At 41.7% G+C, this 21,904-nt stretch overlaps 1 protein-coding gene and 1 non-coding gene across 3 annotated transcripts in view; one reads left to right on the plus strand and one right to left on the minus strand.

Moving 5' to 3' along the window:
- KCNH1 (potassium voltage-gated channel subfamily H member 1) overlaps positions 1–21,904 on the plus strand; it is a 414,476-nt gene that overhangs the window by 260,521 nt on the left and 132,051 nt on the right. The window lies entirely within an intron of this gene.
- On the minus strand, positions 2,287–2,393 carry LOC132416117 (U6 spliceosomal RNA). Its single transcript, XR_009517469.1, has one exon. It is a non-coding gene; the product is annotated as a U6 spliceosomal RNA (small nuclear RNA).

Genomic DNA, 21,904 nt, shown 5'->3' on the forward strand with positions numbered 1-21,904 from the left:
TGAAAATAAATTCAGGTGGATGATGGATGAAGATAATGAAAAGGCCTTGTTTTCTAACCCTATGCAGCCTTGAGTTATCCAAGACCCTATATATTCATACACTTGAACTTAAGCCGAATAAAATAATCAATTAGCAGTTGGCAGCAGTTTTTCCTTGGATAAGACACAAAGCACATAGTTGGCCTGTGTTTGGAGAGGTCTGTTTGCAGGGTATCTTAATGGCAAAGTCATGCTTTCTCAAATACTTGGTCAAATTTATATAGAATTGAGGGACCATAATAAGTAGGTATTTATAAAGCTCTTTAGTAGCTTTTGAAGAGACTGTACCTGAGAATTCAAATAATTATTTCTGGAAATCTGAAACCAGCGTTGGTTACCTGAGGGCATTCCTTAATTGAAGCTTGATGGTGTTGCCCTGCCTAAGAATCTCAGTTCTGGTCAAGCCTGGGCAGTTTTATTGGTCTTTTGGAGTTCTGAAAGGACACTCTCAAACTGCCTGAGAGTACCAGAGGAGGAAAATGACACTCATTAAATATTTTAGGATTGTCTGTCTAAGAGGTCAAGAGAAAAAAGGAATTGCATTTCTGTAGAGTCACTGGAGACAGATTGTGGTCTGAACACCTCAGCTATCTTGGATTGACCTTGCCATTTTCCAAACTCTCCATGGGAAATCACTGTCTACTCTTTTTTTAACCGTAGTTGTTTATTTTTCAATGTCTTTTAATTTGCTCTTTTGAGGACATGGATGGAATGGATGGTGTAAGCGGCTGGTCTCTCCTCTTCCTTCTCTCTCCTCTCCTATTCAATACAGAATCGGGTTTACTCCTATCCATTGGATGGGGATAAAATATGCTCTAGGCAAGTGTTTTTTATCATTGATGTTTTCCAACCTGCCCTGTGCTTGAAACTCAGGTATCAGTCCTGTGCCCTGACCCTCTGAGAAAATGTCTTGTCCAGGCAGACACAGATGATTTATTTGCCAGAACTAAGTTTCTTCGCGAAAGCATCCTTGGTTTGATCTGGCTACACTGAGAAAGGAGCTCTTGACTATGTCTGTACACGGTCAAGAGAAAGTTCTCATGGGCAGTGATGAAGTTAAATGAAATAAAAGGATGGGTGGAGTTTGTGGCATGGGTGAGGGGGGCAAAGCATTCCAGGGAGCGGAAGTGGCACATGCAAGGGGAGAGAAACACCAGAGCTTGAGATGTTTAAAGGAAACTCAAGGATGGTTCTGTGAAAAGAAGTAGTGGGAGAATCATTCATTTATTAACAAATATTTATTAAGAACCCATGATTTGGGCTTCCCTCGTGGCGCAGTGGTTGAGAGTCCGCCTGCCGATGCAAGGGACACGGGTTCATGCCCCGGTCCGCGAGGAACCCATGTGCCGCAGAGCGGCTGGGCCGTGAGCCATGGCCGCTGAGCCTGCGCATCCGGAGCCTGTGCTCCGCAACGGGAGAGGCCACAACAGTGAGAGGCCCGCGTACCACAAAAAAAAAAAAAAGAACCCATGATTTGCTAGGTACTGTTCTAAGCACCAGAAATACAGTAGTAAATTTTTAAAAATTCCTGCCCTTATGGAACTGATATGCTAGAGAAAGGAGTCAGAAAATAATCAATGCATATAATCAAAGTTTTAAATTAGTTCTTTCTAAAGAGCTATAATAATAATAAGGGCTACATGAGTGTTTGATAAACTGAGTAATTTTGTGTGTTGGTTAGAAGGCAATAGATCCTGTCAGGGCTGGGGGGTGGGTATTATAGAGTTTGGTAAAGAAAATTGGAAGTGTCGAAGGGAGGGTTGGGAGTGGGTTGTAATGTTACAACCTCTTTGAGAAACCTTTTTGTTTTTTAAAGATGACTTTGGATTTATTGATGACTTTTTAAAAAATTTTTATTGGAGTACAGTTGCTTTACAATGTTGTTAATTTCCGCTGTACAGCAAGTGAATCAGTCACACGCATACATGTATCCCCTCCTTTTTAGATTTCCTTCCATTTAAGTCACCACAGAGCACTGAGCAGAGTTCCCTGTGCTATACAGTAGGTCCTCATTAGTTATCAATTTTATACATAGTAGTGTATATACGTCAATCCCAATCTCCCAGTTCATCCCACCCCCCATCCCGCCGTGGTATCCACAAATTCATTCTCTATGTCTGTGTCTCTACTTCAGCTTTGCAAGTAAGTTCATCTGTATCATTTTTCTGGATTCCACAATAAGCAATATTATACGATGTTTGTTTTTCTCTTTCTGACTTGTTTCATTCTGTATGACAGTCTCTATGTAAAACTATGGAACGCTTCACGAATTTGAGTGTCATCCTTGTGCAGGGGCCATGTTAATTTCTCTGTATCGTTCCAATTTTAGTATATGAGAGCAGAAGCTAATCCTCATGCCGAAGCGAGCATGAGAAGGCTTTTTGAAAATGCACCACTGAGCAAAGACTTAAAAGGGGTATGGAGTTAACAATACGGTTATTTTGGTAAAGAGCTTTCTGTGCGGGTAACAGCTGGTGCAAAGATCGTGAGGCAGAAGAGTGTCTTCAGGAACTAGCAAGGATGCCAGGGTGGGAGAATGAGGCTGGGGAGATGGGAGGGGGGCAGATAGAAGGTCACCATAAGGACTTCGGCTTTCATTCTGATAAAATGAAGAGTTGTAAAGACTGACTTCGATTTTAAGAGGTCAGCCTGGCCGCTCTATTGAGGATAGACTTTGGGGGGGTGAAACTAATGGCCACGTGATAAGGCAGCCAGCTGGGCAGCCACACAGTGTACTAACCTGTAAAGGGCACTAAAATAGCACTATTATAAGCAAAAGATTGTTCCTACCAGAGCTCACCTCAGGGAAGGTACAGTACATATGAATGAAATTTAATCAAGGACATGAGTAGTTGGGTAACAAAGGTATCCACTGAATGCTCTCTGAGGTCTGTGGGTCTAGTGAACTGTAGGCTTTTTGTTTTGCTGAGTGGGGCACTACAGTATCGGGCCAGAGGTATGTTATCAGAACCGTAGAAGAGAGGCTTCCGTCCACCTTGAGCTCACACCTCCTTAGACTGGGGTTCTTATTGATCAGAGCATCCAGAGAGCCGAGTTTCAGTCCCACCGCCCCAAGGAGAAATGCAGGGCTGGATCCTCAATGACCTTGAACGCCCTTCAGAAAATACCTAGTTGCATAACCCATGCACACTTTCATGATGGCCTTCTTTTCCCATCTCCAGACCCCGTAGGAGGAGAACCTATTCCTTCCTCCTGGGAGCAGTTTTATTCCACTCTTCAGTAATAAAGATTCATTGTTACTCAGAAAGACATTGTAAATCATTTCTAAAAGCCTCCGCTCTTGAACAGTGGGGTTTAGCTGAGGATGGTTCAGAGGATTAGCTGCTGCTGTCGTAAAGATCTGGCCCCTACCTGGGAGTAGAGCCCTGGGGGTCACTGACATGGATGAGTAGTTCCCAGAACCACAGTTCAGAAAGGACAGTCTAGTCACCAACAGCCTGCTCTAATTCAGCACACTTTCGTTGAGTGCCTGAACCATGACTTGTGTCCTTGATGGAATCACTTCTGGCTCTATCATCTGTCCCCTGAGAATAGCACTGTTGTCAATCCCACCTAGATTAGATCAATTAGCAAGGAAGAAGCAAGCTCATATATGCATGCTATTCATTCAAAGTGTGCATATAGGCATTTAGTATGAAGAACTGCTATTTCACTTGTAACTTTGTTTAATTATGATTATGGAGTGACAGAAGTACAAGTGTAGCAGGAATTTTCTATATTAATCACCTCTGTATACATGTCAAATTAAAAATGTGCACAGTGTCTGTAATTCTTTCCTTTTTCTTGGTGTTCTGAATATGTTTACTGAAATATACATTTATGTCTGAATCAAATTTAAAAATTGGGGCTTGTATTTTATTCATCTTTTTAAAATTTAACTCTTCTAAATTTAACTTATTACATTTTGACACAAGTATTAATCTGAGATAGATTGGAGATTTGAAAAAATTAAAAATGAATTCTTTACCAGAGATAGCTTGAGAAGCACTGAACTAGAAAACTAAGAAGAGAGCATATGGTACTATTTTTATTTCTTACCTGTGGAGACTCTCCAGACCCATCATCAGCTGTGCTCCGAGCTGTTTTCTACTTACAACAATGGGTTTATGGGATGCCATCTACCCCCATTCTCCTGTCCTCACACCCACGACTGCACAAGGTGGTTCCCTATGGAGTTAGTAATGCTGCCCACAGAGAAGGAAGTGAAAATAATAAAGATAGAACCTCACATCGGCCCAACTCATTTGAGACAATAAAGCCAGCTATAAAAGAGTCAATCGAAAAGGTCAAACAATGTAGGGGGCACGGCATCTTACCCCTCATGGGAAGGAGAACTTTAAGGTTATTTCTCCTTTTCCTTCTTTCTAAAGGGAGCACAGCTATCAAAATAAGAAAGCTGACAACCTCCAGTGCAGCTTTCAGGATTTCAGTTGAGAATATCTATGAAGTATTTTCCTTCTCACCATGAAATTATCTGCTAAAGCAATTCTGCAGTCACTCTGAATACATACAAAGTAAAATGACTTACACTCTGAGAGTTACATTTCCAACTGACGACGTGCAAAAAGCAGCTTTGCAAAATGTACCTTTGTGTGCAGAGCCCAGTGAGCAATTAACTAGCCCTCTTGACCAAGCTGTGTAGGCACAGAGCCTGGGCAGCACCTTTGCCAAGTCTGCCCCAGGCCTGCCGAGGTGGCACGTGGCGACTCAAAGTCTAGTGGGAAACATATTCACCATCAAAGAGCTAGTTTCTTAAACCAGGGTAGAATATAAATTTACTTTTTTCAATCACAAAATTCAATTCTAACCTTTTAAAAACAGCAGCTGGCAAAATCCTTCATGAATATGCATTCTCTCCTTAACTTGTAATTTTGTCATGCAACAAACATTAACAAATACTGCTACATTTCAAGGCTCTAGGTGGAGAACCGGGAAGATCAAAGATGAATGACAGTCTCTAAGGTAAAGGAGCATTTGCCATGTAGTAAACAAGTAATTATTTTAATACCTTATTTATACATTACAGCCTACATTTGAACATCACAACTGCCCTCATCCCAATGAAACAGGCAAGAATGAGTTATGCCATTTTGCCAAAGAGGAACTGGAGATAGGATGTATTAAATCATCTTCTTATGATCGTACCACAAACAGCAGATCCAGAACATAGTGCTGGCTAAGAGCATGGCTTTGCGGTCAGTGGGATCTGGGTTCACAAGCCAGTCATCACCTTAGCTGGTTATTTTGGATATGTTAGCCCATTTGTACTTCTGCCTTCGTTTTTTTTTTTTAATTTTATTTATTTATTTATTTATCTATCTATCTATCTATCTACCTATTTATTTATTTATTTATTGGCCACGCAGCATGTGGGATCTTAGTTCCCTGACCAGGGATCGAACCCACTCTCTGCATTGGAAGTGCTGAGTTTTAACCACTGGACTGCCAGGGAAGTCCACTTCTGCCTTCTTATCTATGAAATGGAGATAACATCTGCCTCATAGGCTATTGTAGGATTAATTGAGAAAATGTTTGTGAAGATGGGAGGAACTCAGTAAGTGATGGTAGGTGTCATTATTTCATCAAGAATCCTTTATTAAGCTTCCATTTACATACACTGCACTATGTGGAAGATAACCTAGACATAGGAACTCACCATATAATACAAGGAGAAACAGACAAAGGATGTAACACAATAGAACAAAAGTGACAAATCAGGCACTGATAAGGACTGCCTCCTCAGTGTTCCTGTAGCAATATCTAGATCTCAGAGCACGTATGGAATATGCTGTCATTGTCAGGGTCTCAGGCACTCTACCCTCACCCTTCACCAGTAGATTATGAACTCCAGGTAAGTTTTAGTATGTTCTTAAAACCTTACTTATTTACTCTATAAATACTGATAGAGATCATAGAGTCAGGGAATGAGTGCACCAAGGATACAGCCGTGGTCCTCGCCCCTGGGGACATGCCATGTAGCAGACACTCAACAAAAGCGTGCTGAATTAAGGTAGATTGTTGATGATTAGATTGTTCTTTCTGGCATTTTCCAGTTGTCTTTCTTTTATTGATTTCTAGTGTAATTCCATTGTGGTCTGAGAGCAGACACTGTATGATTTCTATTCTTTTAAGTTTGTGAAAGTGTTTTATGGCCGAGAATGTGGTCTGTCTTGGCAAACATTCTGTGTGAGCTTGAGAAGAATGTGTACTGTGTTGTTGTTGGATAAAGTAGTCCATAGATGTCCATTATATCCAGTTGATTGGTGGTGTTGAGTTCAGCTAGGTCCTTACTGATTTCATTCCTGCTGTATCTCTTCATTTCTGATAGAGGGATATTAACATTCCCAATTATGATAGTGGATTCATCTGTTTCTCCTTGCAGCTCTATCAGTTTTTGCCTTGTGTAGTTTGACACTCTGTTATTAGGTGTATACACATTAAGAACTGTTATGACTTCTTGGAGAATTGACTCCTTTATTTTATTGTTATTTTATTCATTTTCAGTTTTTATCTAAAACGAGGCAAGTAGTGCTGTGTTTTCAAAATTCACTTTTGGGTCTTCATTAGTTAACTAATTATCCAGAAATAGTTAACTTTAAATTATCTTTTGATGAAAAATGAATCCATAGAATTTTTTATGCATAAATCTAGGAAAATAGCTTCAAAACATTCTATCAAATTCAGAAAATATTTGGCGATAACTTTCGGCAGATGTGCTGTATCAATATCATCACCTCTTTCACTGATAACTGTTAAATTCTGGAACGTGGTGTAAATGTGGAAAGTGTTCTTTTAAGCATCTAGCTTTTGTTTTAGGTCTTCAACCTTATCTGCCATTGAAAAACATTGTTTCTCCCGTACATGAAAGTATTAAGATCATTAAAATAGCAAGGACAGGCAAATAAACAAGTCTGGCTCTAATTCATATCTTTACAAAGTTGGGACCAAGCGGATTTCTTACCTTGTAAAACACTAAGAGTTTATTCCGCACTGCAGACATTGTTGAGAGAGCTTTTCCTCTCGATAACCATCAAACATCAACACGCAGTACTGTTGTGTATGATTAGCCACCTTCTTGATTATTCATTCAGAGTCACCGTGAATTTAACTCATTTACCTTTACGTAATTTACTATCTTTACTACGTCACTAAGTACAATGTTTAGTTTAGCTGACTTATTTTTGAAGCCAGTCTTTCTCAATGAAGGCAGAAGTGCATTAATGTACATTCTGGTGTAAGTTTATTAATATGGGTACTCACTCCAGAATGTTTTCCTATCGCAACTGTGCTGTCAGAACATACCTGTACACAAAACTTAAACTCCAGACCACACCTGTTGACAATGTAATTCTTTTTAGCTTTATACATTTGAAAGCTAGTTGTGTCTTTTGACAATGAGCATGAAAAAATTTTTTTAAAAAAGATTCTTCCTTCATATCGCCATCGTGTTCAAATTACATCTGTACTGAAAGATTGCCATATTAGCCGTATCATTGCACAAGTCAGGTTGCAATGAAAAATACTTCACTTGCTTTATTTGGTCTATGAGTTGGTCTTCCATATCATTAGCCTGGTATGTTAATCTGTGGAGTCATTTGAAAGTGACAGTGGAGCTACCTTCTTTGCCAAAGATTCATGTTTCCAAACAAACACCTGTGCTGCAGATTGTCGCTAATGTCTCATCAATTGCATAGGTTTTTTTGGTCTTAGCAACCTGAGGTGCTATTTTAGTAGAAGTGCACAAAGCATGACTACGTAAAATATTGAACATTTGCTTCTGTGGCTTTCTAATGCAATACTTTTTTATTTCAAAGAATTCTTTTTAGTTTTGAGCTTTTATTTTAGCCTTTTGTGAGTAAATTGCTGCCCAAGAAGTTTTGAAGGAATCACTAGTTAGAACATTTCTGCCAATAACACACTTTTGGGTCTAGCATGCCATCCTCCAACATGGCTACAAACCCAACCCAAACTTAGTATATGAGGAATGATCCTTCAAAATAAAGCTAGCATGAAGTCTTTGGTCTCCGTTTCTTCGGAGTCACTTCCATTGCTGTTATTTGGTTTCCTTCTACTGATGCATTCAGATAAAGTATGTCTTTTCTTGAAACGAACAAAAAAGTCATGTGTGATTTCTTGTACTGTTTGTAAATTAGAAATAAAAATGAGTAATACAGTTTGTTCTTTCTCAATTTAGCTAGTAATGTTAAGCTATAAGTTAAGCACGGTTGATTAAAAATTGAAATCATGAGAATAATAAGTTAGAAAAGTAAATCCATGCCAACATTTTCTCTCTCTTCCTTGTCTTTTGTGGCCTCTCTCATCTGACTTCTTAATCGACACTTCTCACGTGAGCTGACGAGGAGGTGGGTAGGAAGACATTTCTCTAGTAATTGTTGTTTAAAATCCCTCTGTAGCCTAATTCATGGAAAAAACAGGGAGACCAGGGTTTCGTGCCTTGTGTTTTACATTTCATGTTATTTCCTAATGAGTACAGTAGTATCTAATTGTGTCCCGGAGGAATGAGATGTTTTCACCATCCCATGTGTAAGATCCATGATTATACTGATGATAGGGATATGTGGCAACAAAAAAAGGTGCTAGCTTCAGGTCAACAAATATATTTTGAACACCTACAATATGCAAGGCCCTGTGCTACATGTAGTAGGGAACACTAGAGTAAGTCAATCATAGTTTCTGTCGTCTGTGAGCTGACAAATATAGGGTGTTGGTTATCTGTTGCTGCATAACAAATTACTCAAAGCTTAGTGATTTAAAACAATAAATGATTTTTTATTTAGCTCATACATCAGCAGCTGGGCAGTGGTTCACCAGGGCGTCTCATTTCTGTTAGGTTGTCAGTAGGCTCAGCTCAAACAGGGACTGGATGATCCACTTTCAAGATGGCTCACTCACATGGGCAACAAATTGGTCCCTGGAGGTAGGCTGGGAACTCGGCTGGGGCTTTGAGCCAGTGACCCAGGTTGCTTTCCAGGTAGACCTCTGCACAAGCTGCTTGAACATCCTCACAGTATGATGGCTGGGTTCCAAGTGTTAGTGTCCCAAGAGGTCAGGACAGAAATGCATGGCGCTTTTAAGACCTAGCCTCAGAAGTCACATAGCATCTCTTCTACTAGCTTTATAGGTTGTACAAAGACCTGCTTTTACAGGCAGTCACAAAGACCTGCCAGGTTAAAAGAGAAGGGAGCAGACCTACTGATGGGTAAGTGGCAGGATTATAGAAGAGCGTGTGTGATGGGACACATTGTTGTAACCATCTTTAGAAAATAACAATCTGCCATACAAGTTATTCATTCATTCATTCATTCATTCATTTAACAGATATTTATCAGTCACCTACTATGTGCCTGATACTGTTAAGGGCTGAGTATTCAAAGATAAATAAGACATGGTTTCTGCCCTAAAGGAACTGACAGTTGTAGGAGAGGAAGAAGATATAATTGACTATATGTAATAAAATATAAGTACTATGCCAGAAGTTTATACAAATCACAGTGGTGGCACAGAGAAGGAGAGGTGGTAAGATTTCTCAGGGAAGTTACATTTGCGACGGCTCTAGAAAGGTGTGTAGGGCAATAGTTCTCAAAGCGTGATCTGTGTATCCATGGGGATCCCCAAGAGCTTTTCAGGGAGTTTGTGAGGTCAAAACTATGTACATAATAATACTAAGACATTGTTTGTCTGTGTTGATGTGCGGACTGATGGTACAAAAGCAATGGTGTGTGAAACACTAGCCCCTTAGCGTGAGTAAAGGGAGTGCCAAATTGTATCTGTAGTCACTGTATTTTTCACTGCTGTGCACTCATTAAACAAAAAAGTTGGTTTCACTCAAGAATGCCCTTGATGAAGCAAAAATGATTAAATTTATTAAATTTCGACCCTTGAGTACATATTTTAATATCCTGTGTAACAAAATGAGAATTCTACGTAAAGCACTTCTGCATACTGACATTCTTTGGCTGTTTCAAGGAAAAGATTTTGTGCAGTTGAATTTCTAACTGAAATAGCTGCTGTTTTCAGTACCGTTTTTACTTGAGAGAACAACTGACAAACTAGGGTTTTTCAGACTTGAGTATTTGGCAGACATTTTCTTGAAAATCAATGAGGTGAGCCTGTCACTTCAAGGAAAACAACTGACGGTATTCGTTGCCAGTGATAAAATTAAAGCTTTCAAGCAAAAATTAGAATTGTGAAAAACTGGTATCTGCCACCATGAATTTGACGGTTTCCAAAGAATGGTTTGATGGAATTGATGTGATTAACAAATAGGATTTTTTGGTCTTTTTTAGTGAAATGTCGGTTTGGCACAAAGAAATGTGATTTTTGGAAAAGCTTTGTAACTCAGGGAACCCATATTTTCCAAATGACCAGCGCATGATGTTCAGAATCACGCATGAGAAAAAGGTCCTTTCAAAGAGTAAGAAAGACCAATGGATTAATGTAACAGAGTATGATAATTTTATTGATGTGGTTTCAGACTCCACATTAAATTGTAAGAAACTCCCACTTGTTGAATTTTAGGATAGTGTCAAAGAACAATGTTCTCAGTTATCCGAAAAGGCTATTGAAATAGTCTTCCCTCTTCCATCTACATATCTGTGTGAAACTGGATTTTCTTTATATACTTCAACCAAAACAACGTATCACTTAAGATTGAGTGAAGAAGCAGGTATAAAAAGTCTGTCATCTCTGAAGCCAGACATTAAAAAGATTTGGAAAAATGTAAAGCAATAACAGTCTTCTTACTAATTTTTTAATGTTTTGGACAATATTGTTATTTTCATCACGTATATTATCTATGTTAACATATGAGTTTATTATTTTTTCAAGTGGATAAGCAAATATTTTTAATTTCCTCAGATTTAATTTCTAACATGGTGAATAGTGATAGATGTAATTCACATAAATAAAAGCTCTTTGTTTTCCACAGTCCTTTAAGAGTGGAAAGGAGGCCTGAGACCCAAATTTGAAGCCAAAGTATAACAGGGTCACATTCACCAGCATAATGTACATGCTGGGAACAAAGGCTTGGAAGCCCGAGTGGGAGAGCTAGGCAGCTTGGAGGACTGTACATGCTCAGATGGGTGCCAGTGTGGGGCAGGAGACGAGCAGAGGTGTGAGATGGGGCTGGCTGGTGGGCAGGGGCCTGCGCAGTGATGAAGTGCTCAGGCGCTTCGAAGATGAACTGCTTTGAATCTTCTTCCACCACTTGGTTCCTGTGTGATGTGGGGCAAATTACTTAACCTCTCTTTATCTTAGTTTTCAAATATTTCAAATAGGGATAATCATAGCACTGTTCGCGACTAGGGTTCTTGGCCTCCTTAATCAATAGAGGCCAGACAAGAAATTCAGGCAAGGCTTTATTGGGGCCCCTGCTACACCAGGGAGGGGCAAGAACAAGTAACAGTTTCCTTTGCTCACTCGCACCCCAACCAGGGGGTGAGCTAGTTCCTTATATGGGGTGAGAGTAGGGACGGGTCCAGGGGTTGGGCCAGAGGCGTGGCTTAGGTGTTTTGCCCACTGCTTTGGTAGTGTTGAGTGCAGGGGGCTCTTCAGAAGTGGCAGTTGGGTTTTTGGTCTCTTTGTATCTTTTTGTCCATAATTTGCCCCAACTGCACATACACGCAGTTATTTTTAGTCCCTTATAGTTTCTTTGTATTTTGTTGCTCCAGGAGATGTTTGTCCAGGTGCAAGCATGGCAGCAAAGGGTTCCAGGTCCCAGGTCCCAGCCTGTCTCAGCATCTATTATCTAACTCTGTAAGAATTTATGAAACAATCTATAAAATACTTGATGTGGTGTTTGGCACAAAGAAAGCTCTCAATAAATGTTGGCTATACTAAGGTGTTTGGACTCTCTTCTCTAGTAAGGAGAGTATTGAGAGGGTTTTTAGCAAGAAAAAGACATGACTGGATTAAGATCTGCTGTAAGTGACATACGGGGAGGGTGCATGTTGTACTTTCAGCTTTCCTTGATGCAGTATGGTCCTCAGCAAAACACGTCTGAGTTCCACTGGCTATGTTTGGGGTGGAGATCTTCAACCTCACGAAGCCTCCTGGGCATCCCAGTGCAACACTTACTTTAGGAGCAATTTTACATACCACTGGGAGTCAGTTCTCTTCAGTGGAAAATTTTGCTAGCCTAGTAACTTTCAAATTTGGGTTGATTTTTTTTCTCCTTTTCTCTCAAACAGCACTTCATGTGCTTTACTAGTTACAAAATCATTTCACTCTCCTCAAGTAATTGGCTGCCTAGTGCCTCTTCTTACATTACCATAGTCTCTGAGGTGGCCAGATGTTGCCGTGAGCACAGTTTGCAGAACTGGGCTGGGCTGCGAGCAGCCCATTGGGAGAAGAGGCACTAGGGGCCAAGAAATCACTGGGTTATTATGGACAGTAAAATTCAGTTCATCAATAATGTATTGAGGGTTTACTCTGTGCCAGGTACTGAGAAGCAACAGAAGTGAAAGAATGTACCTCCCACCCCCATCTCAGAGAAGCTTGCCTGTCCTTTTAGTAAGGAGGATGAGGCATGTTTGCAAATAACTACATTGTGAGTTGTGTGTGACAAGTGCTAAAACAGAAGTAAAAGAAACGTGTTTTGGGAACCCAGTGGAGAGCCTGTTTCAGGCTCTGGGAGGCTGGCAGAGACCTCATGGCATTTGAGCTGGGCCTTGAAAGTGGGGTCAGGTTCTAGCAGGTAGGAAAGGTCTTTCCGTGGAGAGAACAACATGACTAAAGATAAGGATGTAAAGCAGGCAGCATCGGACTTCCCTGGTGATCCAGTGGTTAAGACTATGTGCTTCCAAAAAAAAAAAAAAAAAAAAAGACTATGTGCTTCCAATGCAGGGGGCGCGGGTTTGATCCCTGGTTGGGGAACTAAGATCCCAAATGCAGCATGGCCCCACCAAAAAAAGGGAATATAGCAGGCAGCATCAGCAGCATGATTTGTGGGGCTCAGTGCAAAATGGAAATGCGAGGCTCCTTGTTCAATAATCATTAAGAATTTCAAATCAGTGACAGCAGAGCATTTAACCAAGTGGGGGACCTTCTAAGGGCAGAGTCCATGTGACTGCACAGGTTGTATGTCAGTGGACTCAGTCCTCAATGCAGGGTGCACACTTGGAAGGGAAGGGTTGTCTGAAGCATAGCTGTGTGACTGTGAGTGGTGGAAGACAAGTGTGCAAAGGCAGGTCGTGTTACTGAATGCAAGTTTTGTGAGGCCAAACCAACCAAAAGGTCAGAGTTTGGAGCAGAGAAAGGTTTATTGCAGGGCCATGCAAAGAGATGGGTGGCTCGTGCCCAAAAAACCCCGAACTCCCTGAAGGGTTTCAGCAAATCATTTTTAAAGGCAAGTCGAGGGAGGGGTGTGGTTAGTTGTTGCAAACTTATTGGTGTAGGAATCCTTTGTTCTTGCAGCTGTCTGGATAGATCAGGTCACGATGTTCCCATAAACCTCCAACAAGACAAGTGTTATTCTCTGTTCTGCAACTTTTTATCTCTACATGAATGGACTCAAAAGTCAGAGCCCTGAGAATAGGCTATCCTGTATATTTTAGGCTATAGGCAACATTGCTCTTTTTTAATTAAATGGTTTGTGTTCGAATTTTATTTATTTATTTATTGGTTGCGTTGGGTCTTCGTTGTGGTATGTGGGCTTCTCACTGTGGTGGGTTCTCTTTGTTGCAGAACACGGGCTCTAGGTGTGTGGGCTTCAGTAGTTGTGGCACACGGGCTCAGCAGTTGTGGCTTGTAGTCTCTAGAGCGCAGGCTCAGAAGTTGTGGCACACGGGCTTAGCTGCTCCGCGGCACATGGGATTTTCCCGGACCAGGGCTCAAACCCTTATCCTCTGCATTGGCAGGCGGATTCTTAACGACTGCGCCACTAGGGAAGTCCCTAAGCAACATTCTTAACTCAAAGCACAAAGCAATAGAATAAAGAGGTTAAAGTAAAAGAAACAGATCTAATATGGAGTCAGATTTGTTCTTCCCTATTACAGTTGCGCCACATGCCTGGACACCATGCTTAGGAGGGTGGAATGGATGGGGGACCCCTGAGTTTGGAGCTGGGATGGATATGACCAAAAGAATGCTTTGAAAAGATGGCTACTGCAGTGTAGAGGCAGGATTTGAGCTGGTTTGGGAGGAACTGAAGAGAGGACCAGGGCTTGGGAAGCAGTTGAAATGTGGACCTTTTGAAAAGGAGTGTTTCTAGAAGAAGCAGCAGGAATGGAATGGAAAAAGTGGATGCCAGACACATAGAAGAAATAGAGATGTCAGGTAATGGAATCGAGAAGGGTGAGGAAAGGAGTATGCAGAAATGATACCCAAATGTTTAGCCTGTGTGATGGGACTGGTAAGAAAAGTTGAAGGAGAGTTGGTGGGTGAGGAAGTCAGTCATTCAATCCATGTTCTTTGAGTGATTGGCTAATTATCTGCAGTGGATTTAACCAAGCAGTAAGAGTTAAATGGTGGAAATAACTGAGTGTGTGTACATTCTTCTGCAAAGGGCAGTCCCTGTACCCTCAGTTTATATATATATATTTTTTTTTTTTTCTTTTTTTTTTTTCTGTACGCGGGCCTCTCACTGCTGGGGCCTCTCCCGTTGCGGAGCACAGGCTCCGGACGCACAGGCTCAGTGGCCATGGCTCACGGGCCCAGCCGCTCCGTGGCATGTGGGATCTTCCCGGACCGGGGCACGAACCTGTGTCCCCTGCATTGGCAGGCGGACTCTCAACCACTGCGCCACCAGGGAAGCCCCCCTCATTATATTTAATGAAGCTCTGAAAATGTCCATGGGTTCATAGCACACACTAGTGGCTTGGTGAGCAAGTCTTGATTAAATGCACATCCGAGTGTCTTGGCTGGGCATAAGTCTTAGGCCTGGCCCCTGCCCACTGACGCAGCCTCTTCTCTCACCACTCTCCATCCATACCTGGTGCCCCAGGGCTGAACTAGTTGCCTTTGCTTGGGAGCCTTCCTTCCCCACTCCACTGCCATACCCCTTAGCTCCCATTTATCTTTCAAAACTCTTTTCTGGGCATGCTGCACACCCTGCCCGCTTCCGCCACCGCCAGTCTAGATCTCACCCTGACCACACCACGGCTCATTTGTTTGTTCATATGAGACCAGGTCTTATCAGACATTGTATCTGAGCGCTAGTGCCAGGCCCACCAGAAAAGAGACGCTTGGCAAATGTTTGTGGAATAAATGAATGAAGAGATCAAGTTTGTCCATTGGACTGAAGTGATTGTCTGAAAACCCATTCAATTTCAGTTAAGTAGTTGTACTGCTTTTAGTTCCAGAATGGGCACAAGATCTGAAATTTCTAAACAGCAGAATAACCAAATGCCAAATGAGGTTCAGTTTGATCATTCTGACAGCCCAGCCCAGATGTTGTAACCAGAGACCAGGGAGGAGCAGGGCTGTCCCAAGTGGGAGATGGGGGTGGAAGTGGTCCACACTAGTGGTTTGTCTGTGAGAATTTTAAAATATTAAAATACAGGGACTTCCCTGGTGGTCCAGTGGGTAAGACTCCCCGCTCCCAATGCAGGGGGCCGCGGTTTGATCCCTGGTCGGGGAGCTAGATCCCGCGTGTATGCCGCGACCAAGAAGTCCATATGCCACAATCTACTGCAACTAAGACACGGCACAGCCAAAATAAACGAATACTTAAAAAAAATAAAAATACTAATTGAAAGTTGGAGTATTTCTATGATCACCGTGAGCTGGCAGTTCTAAATGTGTCCGTGATAGAACACTCCTCCCCCTCAGAGACTGATCATACTAGTCCCTTAGAGCGACCCAGTGAGCCCCATTGGGGAGCAGCACAAGGTTTTGACCATGCCTCTCAGGGCAGAATACAGACTATTTATCTGCTCTTTCTAAGCCCTGGGCCCCTTCGAACTTCCCTTTTCCTCATATTGATGGCAATGTCGTGGTGACCCTCCTAGGGCAGCCCTGTCACTTCTTGGGTTCTTTGCATCCCTCCTTTCAGATTCAGGGGGGGTCATCCAGAGGGTCAGTTGGCTCAGAAGAGCCCCTCCGAGTAGAGTTGGAATCTAAGTTTTAGAAGAGAAGTGGAGGGCTGTCACAGAGCCAGGACCTCTGCTCTGTGTGTATGCCTGCGGGGGAGAGATGTGTAAGGGAGGGGAGGAGGGTCTACTGCTGATCTTCCAATTAACCTGCACACGTAGACCTCACTCAGTATGTTTCTGAAACTCCTTGCCTTGTGCTGAATTAAGTTGGAAAATATTTCAAAAGTTACAGAAGCTGTGGCAATTTGAAAACTTTTACTAGCCAACATTTTATATCAGAATTAGCAAATGGCAAGTTAATTCTGTAACAGATATTGAGACCCTGTCTTGGCAAACCAAATTATCAATGGATCACTCATAAACATGGAAACGGTTAGTGTCTTCCTTGGCCTTACGCCAGCCGATGGGTGGGCTGCTCTGATCCCTCCCTTGAAACCCATGAGCGGAGAAGCATCTGCATCCTGGGATGCTGTTTCACTTGGTCATGTCTGTGCTGAGCTCAGGGTGGGAGATAGCAAGTATAGATAAGGAGTTCCATTGCCTTCGGGATAAGAACCCGAGGACACCCTTCGTGATGTGGGTCTTGTCATACCCCAAGCTCTTCCCTTAGGATTGCCCCGCCACTACCCTTGAATTCTAGGCACCAGCCATGCTGAGAGACTTGCAGTTACTCAGACAAGATTTGTTCTCTCAAATCAAGGTATAGTATGCCTTGGACATACTATTCCCTTTGCGTGGAATTTTCCATGTATCCCCACTCCCTCATTTATCAGAATAATTCAAGATGTTCTGGCATCTTCTCATGCAGCAGGCCTTTCTTTGCTCAGTTCCCCAAATGGGGTCCGCTAGATGCAGACTCTGTTTTCATGTATATATTTATGTTGCAGCTAAATAACCTCGCCTGTTCTCTAGCCCATGTTGCCCTGTCCCTGCTTTCAGCTCCTTTGCAGACGTTATTTCTGTCATCTGGAACACCTTCCCGCGTGCTTCCTTCTAACCTTGGCCTTGCCCCTCCAGCAGAATTCTCTGAGGGTTATTTCTTCTACTTTCAAGGCTGATTGTGTTTTTCTAAGCACTTACATTCTCTGATAGCTTCTGCCAAGTCAACTGTTCAGTGGTGATGCCGTGGTAAAACTGAATCAGAAATCTAGAGGAATTCACCACTTGGGGCTTTTCTATTAACAACATCACTATCAACAGAACAGTAGAATTCAGTAATTTCTGATTGCTGTTTTGGGGACAAATTTATCGAGGTATGGAAATACATTATTAAATAAGCTAAATACAAGTTGAACGTTGTTTTTTTTCCTCCCTAAACTCAACACATCCACCACTGCTAAGCTTACTTTTTATTTTCCTCCCTACCCTCAGGGTAAACTTGACTGTCTTGCAGCCCCAGCGATTCAGGGCAGAAAGCCCAGGACCCTTGGCCTGTCCTAAGTGTCACGGCAGACACTAAAGCTTGGCTGTTCCAGGCCCTGGTGAGGGCTCTGTTTTCTCCCCCTGACACTTGATGAGTCTCCTTAGCCATCTCTCTTCATGAAACATAATGACCTTGCTAATTTCAAGGCCTAAAAGTACCTTTTTCTCTACACATTATTTCTTAAACTTTCCTCTTTAAAGTGAGAAAAGAGAAAAAAATAAAGACTGTGATATTTTCCTAGTCTCTGTAAAATCTCAAGCTAGCCCCTGATTATTTCTCCTCAACTAAGAAAAAAGTTCATTTATCAACTTAGTACTAATTTCTTCAATTAACTACTCCCCCTGTTTTGTTCTTTTAATCATCAGTACCCAATTAGCACTAAGTACTTCTTGGCTAAGCCTGTGTTTTATAATCTGTTTCAGAAAGACATCACACTCTTTTCCTTAAACATTTTTAAAACAGTTGAACATAACCAGACTTTCTCAAAACAAGGCATCTAGTGGTTACTCACAGACAAATTTAGAGGTTCACAGATGGGGATGAGATAATGGTGCCTATAAGAATCATGGGATGTTTTAAAACCTTTACTTGCTCACCTCTTCTTACCCCACTTTACCCCTGAGTATAACTAAATTTTAGGAAACTATAATTTTTAAAGGACTTTTTTTGGTGATTCTCATATGGCCCCTGGTTGAGAATCTTGCTTATGGTGGTTCCAGGTGGGTAGGACCCATCTGAGTATTGTTGATTTCAAATATTAGTTACACTGGGGAGCACAGTGGAGAAGTCAGATGTGATAGATCTGGGATGCTTCTGGAAGACTTACATTTTGAATTGGATCTTGAATGATAATAACATAGCAATAACTGACTTGTACTGGGCATGTACTGTGCGGAGCACTTCACGTACATCATCACATTTAATCCTCACCAAAATCCTACTGTAAGGCAGATGGTGTTATCCCCTGTTTACAGATGAGGAAGACAGAGATCAGAGAGATCAAGTGCTTTGCCCAAAATTACACAGCAAGTAAGTAGCAGAGCTGGCATTTAACCCTCAGTCGTGTGACTCTAAAGCTCTACTGCTATGACGTGTCAGACTTAGTGGGAAGGAAGTAACAGAGACTCAAGGTGTGTGTATTGGCAAGAGAATTATTTCGTACCTGATCAAAATCTTTGTGGAAGACAGATATCTGGGCTTATAAGAAGTCCTCAGAGTCAATTATGGACATCATCATTAGACTGGAAATTATCTTTATGTCTCTAAGAAGATGGGAAAGGCCACGTTTTTATCATCAGGGGTAGGCCTAGTGTGTTATCATCCGCTTCAAGTTTTCTTTCTAATTCTATAATCAGAATTGATAATCATGGTCATGTTTTGGAGATCAGAGGGACTTTAGATCCCATGCATCCCGTTTTTTGTCTGACTCCCTCATTTGGCAGATTTATTTATTCAAGGAAAGGCAGCAGAGTGTAGAGCAATGGTTTTCAACTGGAGGTGAATTTGCCCGCCAAGGGACATATGGAGACATTTTTCATTGCCGCAACTGGGAGGTGCTACTGGCATCAGTGAGTAGAGGCCAGAGATTCTGCTAAATCTCCTGTAACACAAAAGACAGCTTCACACAGCAAAGAATTAGCTGGCCCAACATATCAATAGCGCTGAGGCTGAAAAACTGGTGTAAAAGTTCAGGGCATGGACTTTGTATTTAGACTGCATGGGTTTGAATTCAGCTTCATACTTGCTAGCTGTGTGACCTTGGCTAAGTTACTTAACCTCTCTGTGGCCCATCTGCAATTAAGGCTGATGCAGTCCTACCTCATAGGACTGTTAAGAGGTTTAAATATTCAACATCAGTGAAGCATTGGAACAGTATCTGGCACAGCAGACATGTGTTTAGAGAGGCATCTGGTACAGTGGTGGAGTCAGTTCCCGAACCAGCCTGCCTGGGCGTGAATCCTCCATCTGCCTCTTACCAGCTTTGCGACTTTGGGCAAGTCGCTTAAACAGTCTTGACTCAGGTTCCTTATGAGTAAAATGAAGATAATAATAGTATCTATCATTAAGATAAGTCATTTATGCAAAGTGATTAGAACAATAACTCTTACATCATAAAAACCATATAAGTACCAGCTGTCATCACTGTTACTATTATTCACTTATTCATTCATTAAACAAGTATCTGGGCCTCCTGTGTCCGAAGGGGTGGAGTCACTTGCTTTACATCTAGTATTAGACAGCAGAGTCGGGATTAGGACCACTGACTCAGGAAAGGACAGCTCTGTCCAGTATGATCGTTTATGACTCTCTGCTTCTTGGCAGTAGAAAGCTGAGGGATCTATCATTCTGGGTAATTATTACTTTGGAGGCAATGTGGAGAGAGGTACCATGACCTACCGTGTCACTTAGCAACTAAATACCTCCAATTCTGCTTTTGAAAAATTAGGAGACTGACGGTGGTTCAGGGAGGAAAACCAGCAGATGCTGGAGGTATTGAGATCAGAGTAGTCAACAATGAAAAAGTGATTTTAATTTCTTTTATTATTATTGAAGGAGGTATTTCTTTAAAAGGCCCTGTCTGTGGTCATTGTGCTGGTCCAGTTTAGTCCACCGTGGTGATAGTAGTACTTTCTGAAAAGTTGTTTTTTTCATTTTGAGATGTAAAAGATAAGTCTGATATATGTATACATATAGCTGATTCACTTTGTTGTACAACAGAAACTAACACAATATTGTAAAGCGATTATACACCGATAAAGATATAAAAAACAATAAAGGCCATTGAAATGACACCAGCATTTTAAAAAAATGTTTGAGCTTTGTGTGAGCTTATAGCTTTAGTAGACATAACCTTAACTGGGGTCATCTTCCAGTGGTAGTTAACATGCTTGCTTAAATGGCTTTAAAAACGATGTCATTTTAGATGGCTTTGTTAATTAGATTCTTTTTGATGACTCATGTTGGAGAAATAGGGCTCTCATTGTGAAGTAAAGCAAGACCTGGGTTTGCAAACCTGCAAGCCAGCCAACCGTTAGCCAGGTATGACTGTGCCTAAGTGGTCGTCTCTTTGCGATCAAGAACTCAGCAAGCACAAAATAAGTGAAGTAGCAAATTATTTGGAGACCTTTCCAACCTGCATCTGACCTTCTTGATTCATGTGCAGAAGTAATTCCCTGTGGAAATTGCTGGGCCTTTATCTGTGTTGCTATTAAAACACTGGTTGAAATGAGGTGGCACAGGCTGCATTGTTAATGGGTTACCGTGGGGTGGGAGCTGTTGTTTTATTCGACAGATGAGAAATAGATGAAAATGACCTTCTGTCTCCCCTGTAAGAATTTTGCTTGTTAAGTGACAGTCACCAGCACGGCAGAGTTTTAACGTGGTATAGGAATTTGTGCTATTCTTAGCAAGATATTAAATGAGAGTTTGCAGGCTTTTCTTGTTATAAAATAGGGAACGTAAGAGTGTTTTATATTCTCTGATTTCTGTGCCCAGGGCAATAGCTGTCCAACTTGAGGAGGAATGAGGGCATAGTTCTAGCAGGAAATTCAGAGCTGAGTGTAGTCTATCCATCAGTGTCCCATGCATCAAGGTATTACTGGCCTGTAGGACTGCTCTTTGTTTCTCTCCTGGCTTTATTTCCATTGTTCTGTTCAGTGGAGTAAGGTTAGCTGTCTTCATAGCTCCTTTGTGCTTCCTCAGTTTGGCCCACTATCTATTTTTTTTTGCCTCTGACTATCCTCCTCCCTTCGGGTAGGCCTTAAACTTAAAACTTACAGGGAAATTCTGAGGATGAGTATGATTTAAAGCAGTGCTTCTCAAACTTCAAGGTGCATCGACATCACCTGAAGAGTTTGAAAAAATACAAATGCCTGGGCATCATTCCCAGAGATTCTGATCCAGTAGGTCTGGGGTGGGCCTGAGAATTTGCATTTCTACCAAATGCCCATGTCCAAGACCAAACTTTGAGAAGCTCTTGTGTGATATTATGATTTATAATAAGAAATATAAATATATTTAGTCTTTGTCCCTATTTCTGGCACAGCTAAAACCCTTGGAATTTCCTGTGATGAAACCAGTAAAGGTGTCTCTTGTTGTGTTAATGCGTGACTTATGGGTCCCATCAAAGGATGGGGCCTGGTTGCCAGTGGAGCCAACCATGTGATTAGAGGCTTAGAACTTTTAGTCCCACCCCTGACCTCCTGGGAGGGGAGAAAGTCTGAAGATTGAGTGCAGTCACCAGTAATTTAATCAATCATGCCTATGTAATGAAGCCTGCATAAAAACTCAAAAGGATGGGTTTTGAGAGCTTTCAGGTTGGTGAACCAGAATGTTTCCACATGTCACCATGCTAGACCCCAAACTCCAG

Source organism: Delphinus delphis, chromosome 1 (genome assembly GCF_949987515.2).
Source record: "Delphinus delphis chromosome 1, mDelDel1.2, whole genome shotgun sequence".
NCBI classification, from domain to species: Eukaryota; Metazoa; Chordata; class Mammalia; order Artiodactyla; family Delphinidae; genus Delphinus; species Delphinus delphis.